The 8872-nt window shown below is 39.4% G+C and overlaps 1 pseudogene; it reads left to right on the plus strand.

Annotated features, from left to right (window-relative positions):
• Positions 1-399: 399 nt before the first annotated feature.
• On the plus strand, positions 400-2252 carry LOC137193226 (5-hydroxytryptamine receptor 2A pseudogene; annotated as a pseudogene).
• Positions 2253-8872: the final 6620 nt, after the last annotated feature.

Genomic DNA, 8872 nt, shown 5'->3' on the forward strand with positions numbered 1-8872 from the left:
AAGGAGAATGAACTTACTCTCTGCAAGCCTGAAAACCACATGAAACCTCTTGTGTCTGCTGAAGGTTAACAGAGAAACATGTCCAATGGAGGTTTACTGCTTCTTTTTCAATTGTTTTCTTTTAAGGAAGTGACATAAGAGACGTGGGAATATCCGAGAGAGAGATGACAAAAAACTGAAGATTTATAGAGCTGAAGGAATACTGAACCAGATCTGTGTTTGTTTGTGGAGGATTGGAAGTGTTACTGACATTTTCCACTCTGGGTTTGTGCAAGCAGGAGGAGGGAAAATTAAAGGAATATTTAAGATCTCTGGAGAGCTGACATTGTTTTTGGATGACTCAAGAAGGAATATTTTTACGACAAGTCAGGACTTTCTTATCGCCAAACTGACATGAATATGTTTGTGTGTGTGAAGGAAAAAGAGAGAAGAGAAAGTTAGTGAGGTGTCTCTGGGTAACACACACACATAGACACACACACACACACACATAAAATATCATGCTCACCATCCATCTTTGTTGTAAAACTCTCACAGGTGCAAGGATGAGTTGAGACAAGACGGCATGGACACTTGAGGATTTCCACACACAAACATGAACACATTCACAAACGCACACACATACACACACAGTGTTTTTACATCTGCAGGCATGTATTTATAGTACACAGCCTTTTGAGGCAGACAGAAGCATTAAATTTACAGCTAACTTCATTAAAAATCTGTATCAAATGAATAAAAGTTGATGAAAATGCAGGATTCATGTTTTTCCTTATATCCATGGCTGTTTGTATCATGAATATCACAGACTAAAAATCTTCATATTTTTGAAAAGAAACAGACTCAGGGGAAAACAGTGTTTTAACTAGGAGATGAAATTCTGATTTGTAACATCATGGACTTCAGATGGATCTAATATTTTTAACATGAGTGCTGCCTTGACAAGCCCAGACATCAAGGATGAGAAACCTGCAACTGTGTCCTCCATCGCTCCAGCTTCAAATGGATTCTATAATCAATCAGAAGATGAGAAGTTTTTTTTTTTGACTGAAGTCATGTGAGTCAAAATTGTTTGGTTTGGAATATTGAAACTCAGACCCCAGCTGGGGTCACTTTTCATTTCCAGTGCTGTGTGACGGGCTGCGAACAGTAATGGTATTAACCAAGCTATTTAATTTTGGTCCCTTCAGCATTGTCCTTGGAGATTGAGCAGCTGCTTTTTGTTGTGTTGAATTCAGCAGTCTGCTATTTTTGCTTCCCTGTGTGGAGAGAATCATCATCTGTTGATCCTATGACAGACAATGTGAGGCTGAGACATATTGAATTACAATTCATTAGTCAAGTGATAAATGGTGTTATATTTATGTTATTCACCTGAGGAAAGGAAATCGAGAGGGAGTAAAAGATGACTAGACTTTCCCTTCTCGTATTCTACTCTAACTCATTTTCCTGGCAGCAGCTCTGAGGTGTTTCTGCCTCTGACTGTGAAGGAGTTACTGAGCTGAAATCATGAACCTGCGTGATGGCAACGTGTCAGAGTTGATCTCTGACGCTGTCAGAGCCGTTACCATTCAGCCTCTGGAACCCAACTCCTGGCCCTCACGTGGATTTGAAGAAAGCGCCCTTCAAAACAATAACATGACAAACTTGGGGTGTCATGGTAACAAGGCCCTCCGTAACAGCGTTGACTCACAGTTGGGGAACTGGTCTCATGGTAACAGAGGAGTTTACACCGAAGTGGACGGCAGGTTTCACATGAATCAGTGTCCTCCCCACGAGATGGAGAAGAACTGGGCAGCGCTGCTGATTTTAGTTGTCATCGCTGTCACTGTGATGGGCAACATCCTGGTGATCCTGGCAGTCTCCCTGGAGAAGAAGCTCCAGAACGCCACAAACTATTTCTTGATGTCGTTGGCAGTCGCTGACATGCTCCTAGGCATCTTGGTCATGCCGGTTTCCATGGTGACCATTCTCTACGGTAAGCACTGAGTGACACTGATATTAGTCTGAATTAACCTGACATTTGGTGTGTTGCTGAATCCAGTGCAACAGGCACACGGGTTTTTTTTCTCCAAGTGGATGAATTGTTACTTGCAAAACACACTGCACATGCCTGCATGTTCAAGGCTTATTCACACTGCATATTCAAGTGTCCCACATTTGTGATTCTGATTTGTTATTTTGATGATAGCATGAGTAGAAGAAATCACATTAAATCTGACAATTAGTTTTTCTGATTTGGGTCACTTTCATCTCTGCTGTTTAGATCTGATGTTTGAATTGTAGTGACGCAACCTCAGGCTGAACAGTCAAGTCAGAATCCATGTATGACTCTGTGCTCGGCGCTGAGGACAGAGGGAGAGCAGCAGTGATGGAGGTGTTCAGTGTTGTTGACAGTGATGTGTTTATTTCATGTGCTGCTTTAATGCAAAAAGAAAGTGGCAAAACTGGTGCTACAAACTGGGTCCACAGTGAGGGTGCACCATCAACACAAAATAAACAGCCTCAAAACTAACTCTGATGAAAAATACAATGAAATACTACAGTTAGATAAACATGTTAGGGGCCCTTGGGGCAAAATCTGCAAATGGGCCTATATTGACCCCCCCACTCTTTGCAGTGTGTATGGACGAAGTTCCCGTTAGGTACAGAGCACACAGCAGACTACACACTGCAGCTTCATTATTTGTCCAGACACCAACCAGTCCTATGCTGTAATAATACTACCTGTGTATCAGTTAGGTTGTGATCTAACACAGCAATAATTAGGAATATACATCATGTGATAATAATAATAATAATAATAATAATAATAATAACAGAAAATAATTTGTTATTTTGCCCGAGCTGGTGGATTCAAACCTGGTGTGTGCGACAACTGCACCATTGTTCCACTCAAAAGAAAAGAAAAATGACTTCCCAGAAACAAAGTTGAAATATTTATAACTAGTGGCCACGTAAACCTTTAGTATTATAAAATTATCAAGATATGAAGATATAAAAGCAAGACTACAAATCTAAGATCATGCTAACAGCTCTGTGAGGCTATACTAAAGCACAATGGTTCATTGAGCTAAATGCTAAAATTAGCATGTTAACTTGCTGTTTAGCAGATTTAGCATGTTATTGTACTTATATTTGCTAACTGGCACTAAACACAGTGGAGCACAGCAAAGGATGATGGGAATGTTGACCTGGTGATGGTGCTAGAGACCAAAAAAGTCAAACATATTGTGGCGCTAGAGGAAAAGTCAGAGGATAACACAAGTCATTAGAATGTACTCTCTAGGGAATTTGAATTTCTGTAGCAAATTTCAGGTCAATCCATGCAATAGTTTTTGAGATATTTCAGTCTGGACCAAAGTAGTGGACAGACAGACATTGCAGTCCCCAGAGCCATATAGTCTGACAAATACATCTTCAAAATATGAATGTACAGTGAAATACCTCTAGAACCTGCGGCTCTGCCCACTTCACTACTCTGTCTGTGAACTCTGCTGTCATTCATGCTGGTTCAGGTGGCTGCTGAGTAAAGCTTCTCTGTCAGCTTCAGGAAGCTGACTGTTTCCTCTGCTCTCCCCCATTTTCCCTCATCTGTCACTTTCCCACCAAATACACACACTCAGATAACCTCCCTCAAACACACACATCTTCCCCCATCCTTAACTGTTGCCCATTTCCAGCTGATCTTTGCTATTTTGTCTCTTTGAGCTTCCCTCTGTGTCTGAGTAAATGTCATGAGCCGCTCCTCTCATAAGAAGCTTCAAGCCCTATGTAGCAAATTTATCTGCATGAGAACAAGTGTGGTAAATTAGTCAGAAGGAAGAACACTTCTAAAAGAACAACCTCCAGTGCTTATTACTCGCCTTTCCTGGTCTTTAATGAGAAGCCAAAGGAACTCATTAGGCACTCCAACGGCAAACATAAACACACACACTGCTGTATTTTTTCACGTTGTTACATTGCTGCAGTGTTCTGGATTATTGACTCAGAGATCAAACACAGCACTGTTTCAGAGTGAGAGGGCATAATGATAATATCACAGGAGCTGAATGATCCTGTAGAGTGAAACAGTGGTCATGAGTCAGGGTAGGAGGTTAATATTGATGTCAAAAAGAAGGTTATAGGTGAACTTGAGATGAGGTTGTGAATGATTATTGATAAGGTACTAGATTAGCTTGTGGTTGATGTCACTGTTGAGTTTGTAAAATGCTGACATTCAGGAGTCACCTGATGCTAGTTTAGTTCAGAGTTGGAGGGTGTTTGAATTGTGCAACTGCTGTGTGTGGTTACTGAGGCTATGCTAGCTAACTCTAGCTGTAGGATGATCAGTAAACCCTTCCAAACTGTTTCCTGCCTGCTTGTTAAACTGCAACGACTCATTTTCTGTTTCTACATGTGTTAAATACAAAAGATGCAGTGTGTGGCTGTGGAGAACTCTGAGTTCTTTAAAGGCAACTTTGACGGAGGTGACGGCAGTAACGAAAGTAAAGTAATGAGTAATAACATATTACTTTTGCTGCTGAGTAATGAGTAAAGTCATTTAATTACTTTTACAATGAGTGATGTTTAATGGGAAATTAATTACAATTTTCATGTAACTTGCCCAGTACTGCTCAGCAAGAAGTGTAGGCTACACTAGTGAAAAATGACCGCATACAACTTTTTAAACTAGCATCTTTTTAGCTATTGCAGTTTTCTGTTATTGCAGTTTTCTGTCCGTATTCCAAGAAAAATGAGTATCTACTACTGTATTGGACTGTAAAATTTGAACCTCATTTCAAATAAGCTAAAATAACAATTATTTTGTTAGTATTCAAAAGTACCACCATAGTGGTTGCCAATGGTGGCTGGTGAAAAATGTTCTAGGTGGGGTTGTGCCATATTCAGCCAGTTTCAGTAATCTTCCCAATACAATTTAACACAAACTGCAGGATACCAGTGCTCTGTGAAATAGTCAGTAATTATTTAATGCTAACATTAAAAATTTGAGACATTCTTACACAAAAACATAAACAGTATATTGCACAAACTTTCCATTTGCATTTGAAACTGAACTCGTAAACAATTGACTTTTTTATTTTTACACATAACATCAAATTATAGTTAATAAAGTTAATTTAATGTTTATAGGAAATCATACACAGTATAAAGGATTCATAATAAAGAAATACTGTAGATGTGTGGCTGAACTCAAACCTTTGACTTGAAGAATAGCATACAGTATTTTATGATCAAACTAAATGTCACTAAATGTTAATGTGCTCCAGAGCTGCACTGATAAATTGATTAATTGATTAGTCAATCGAATAAAAATATGATCTGCAACAATTTTGATAGTAATAATAACAGTTTTATCGTTTGGGGGTTTTTTCAAGCAAAAATTCCGAACATTTGTTAGTTTCTGTTTCTCAAATGTGAAAGATTTGCTCCTTTCATTTGTCTAATATGAGTGTCAGTGAAATATCTTTCGGTAGCGAACTGTTGGTCAGAGAAAACAAGCACTTTGAAGACATCACTTCAGGCACTAGGAAATTACAAGCGCTTTTTTCACATTTTAAAAAATATTTTATATACGAAAGAGTCAAGAAAATAATCAGCAGATTAATAGATAATGGTTGTTTGAAAAACTGAAACAGAGTCAGTGCACTACTGCAAGCCTCGAACTCGCCTTTCTCATACAATAGATCAGGGATAGTTCTGTTTTGAGCTTGGCCTTGTTCATCATGGGATAGGCCTCCACTGTGGTTTCCAGCACTGAATCCATGAACTTTACAGTGTGTTCTGGGAACATGTCTCCTTGCACTAGAGTTGCACTGATTAGGTGCTTGGTGAAAGACAATCATTCTTTGGCATGACTCAAAATGGTATCACATACCTATGAAATGATAGACAATTTTAAAAAAGTGCAATACACATAATAAACAGCAGAATTAAATTTTCACATCTTTAAGTCTAAATAATGTCATCAGTATCCTCTTACAAGACAGCATGTCCATGTGTGGCATGATCCTGTGAAACAATGCCAGGAAAAAGCAGAAATTCTCATCTTCCAGTATTCTCACAAAGCCCACGGCTTCTCTGATGGAGGATCAGTTACCAGAGTCTCTGATGGTCTGGAAACATGGTCATCTTTGTGCTTATACACAGTGTTAACAGCATGACTGTGGAAGTTCCACCTTGTTGTTGAAGTTCCGGGAAGTTTATGTGCCACCACTTGACCAAGCATAGTGGTTTGCTTGAATGACTAGGAGAAGAATACAGAAAATTGACCAAGATCAAGAAAAAGCACTGATCCTGGGGATGTGTGATATTGCCTGCTGCATGATGAGGTTCAACTGATGCGCATAGGAGTGGATGCAGTGTGCACTTCTGTAGACATTCTTTACTTTACCCTGCACTCCACTTGTCATGGCAGCCCTGTCATAAGCCTGGGCAATTAGTCTGCTCTCTTGTCCCTCAGGGAGGATAGTGCTTAGTTTCTTCAAAAGTGCTGTGGCGGTTGTGTCAGCAGTTGCATTCTGAGGAGGGATGAACTCGCTCTTGGACATTGTTGTGGATGTTGATGTACTGTAGCACAAGCACCACCTGGCAGTGGGTGGAAATGTCGGTTCTCTCATCAGCCCGAATAGCAAGATAATCATCATTTTTTACTTCCTCCAAAGTATAATCTTTAAGAACTCCAATAGTTCCTTTCTACAGTCTTTGAGGCAACTTTGAAAATGGTAGCTGTCTTAAGGTGCTCCTCCAACACACTGTCCAGCAAGGCAACCAGATCTAGTAAACCCCTGAAAACACCAGGGTTGTCTGAGGATTCTGTCCCATTGTGGCCGTGCAAGGCCTGCTCAAAGGCCTGCTCAAAGGCCATGCAGAATTTAACACAGTCAATTATCTTTGAAAAAATATACTTGTTCTCATCCACCTCTTTGTTGTGTTTCCTCACCCCAATCCTGTGGCCTAGCAATGTTAACCCAGCCTAGCACAGCTAGCTTGATCATATTCTCCATGTGTGCCCTTGTATGCTCATGTTTCTTAATCTTCTCAGATAAATGTTTCATGTCCCTAACTCCTGTAACAGTCCATGTTATATCAGTTCCTGCCATTTTAAAAAGTAAGCATGGGAAGCAAAATATGGAATTTACATGACTGCATCCAGCTAGCCAAGGCTTTATATTGTACCTATTATGGGAGAAGCCTTTCATGTATGGTTTATTTTTCACCAAAATTCTCCCCCAAAATGGATTTTGGAGACGAGATCTTACAGAATTTTGGGGTGGCTGAAATCCAGAGCCTTGAGTATTGTGTTCATCATTGTCAATAATGTCAGGTGTCCCTACTCTACCACTGACTGACTCTGCTTGGGGCGATAAATTAATTGCCCCATAGGCATGAGATTTGAGGATATTGACTGGCTAAATTTATGTTGCTATGTGCATATATTATGTCAGCTTGTGTCAGCTGTGCTGCTGCAATGACTCAGCATTGTTTTCATCACCCCAGAAGAGATATTGAGAGACGGGGGATGAACAGGAAGCAGATTTTCCCCAAAACTTAATGATTTATATTTTATATATTGAACATTATTGTGCAAACACACACATACATAAAATAGCTAATTATCGTTTATTTTAAAAATATATATATTTTAAAAAGAAAAATCAAAAAACACTTTACACAAGGGACAGCAGTGCTCTAGTGCCCTCTATTGGCCAGCCACCACTGGTGGTTACTAAGGAGAAGAGGCCAGTCAGAGGTGTGAATGTAGCAAATTCAAAACACGTAATCACTGCTGAACTCATCCAAAATTGATCCACAATACGAAAGTGATTTCATTTAAACTGCAGATTGTAAAATCAGTATTTGACAACAGTGACATTTTTAGCTTCTGTCCACCATTAACAGCACAAATAACAGAACTTTAAGCTCTGTGATTGGCTGATTTCTTACAAAATGCACCTTGGGAGTTGTAATTAATTTAACTTACTTTTTATGTAGACATTCATGTACTGTGAGCTTTTTTATCAAAGGACCACATTCTGACCAACTGTGAGTTTTTGATACTTTGCAAAAGATACCTGCACTTTAAATCCCATTTCCCATGGTTGCATAGTCATAACAGGAAGCATTCAGGTGTAGTTGTTGAGTGCTGTAAAATATAGAGGGGATGCCTGCAGCTGGACAACATTGTGGTTTTGGGTCTGCCAGCAGGAGCACTGGATATGCAGCCTACTATGACATAGAGCCCTTTGGAAACCCTAGGTAGCTGTAATGCTGTCACCTTTTGACAAGTTCTGACAAATCTGACAGAGCCCAAGAAATAAATGTTGTGTTTGCCTTTTGACCTTTATTTCTCTTTAGGGATAGCCAGGTTTGTTGATCTGTCTATCACAAACTAATAACATTATTCCCATCAGCCTTAGCTGTTTGTTGTGTTTAGTACTAATTAACAGATGCTAGCATGCTAACACACCAAATTAAGATGGTAAACATTAAAAGCATCCAATATTGAAAAGTTTTATCTTGTCAAACAAGGAACCCAGAGACTATCCTACACAAATTTGTCTTAAATCTCACTTTGGAATCACATTTGTTTTATGAGCATTGTTGGAGCTTTCCTCTGAGTCATTGTTACTTTACTCAGTGAGGAAGTAGAGTTATATATCTGATATGAGGGGTATGTCCAGCATGTCAAATACATCTTAGCAGCCAAATGCTGATAAGTTACGGCTCTGGCTAATGTCTTAGTCTTGTCTGGCTACTTGTGCCACAAGCGATGGTTTGGTTGTATTTTACAAATCTATTTGGATAATAATCAAACATTTCAAGTATCTTGGGAAATTTGGTATTTATCTGACATCGTGGCTGTGTGGAC

Source organism: Thunnus thynnus, chromosome 11, assembly GCF_963924715.1.
Source record: "Thunnus thynnus chromosome 11, fThuThy2.1, whole genome shotgun sequence".
Taxonomy (NCBI): domain Eukaryota; kingdom Metazoa; phylum Chordata; class Actinopteri; order Scombriformes; family Scombridae; genus Thunnus; species Thunnus thynnus.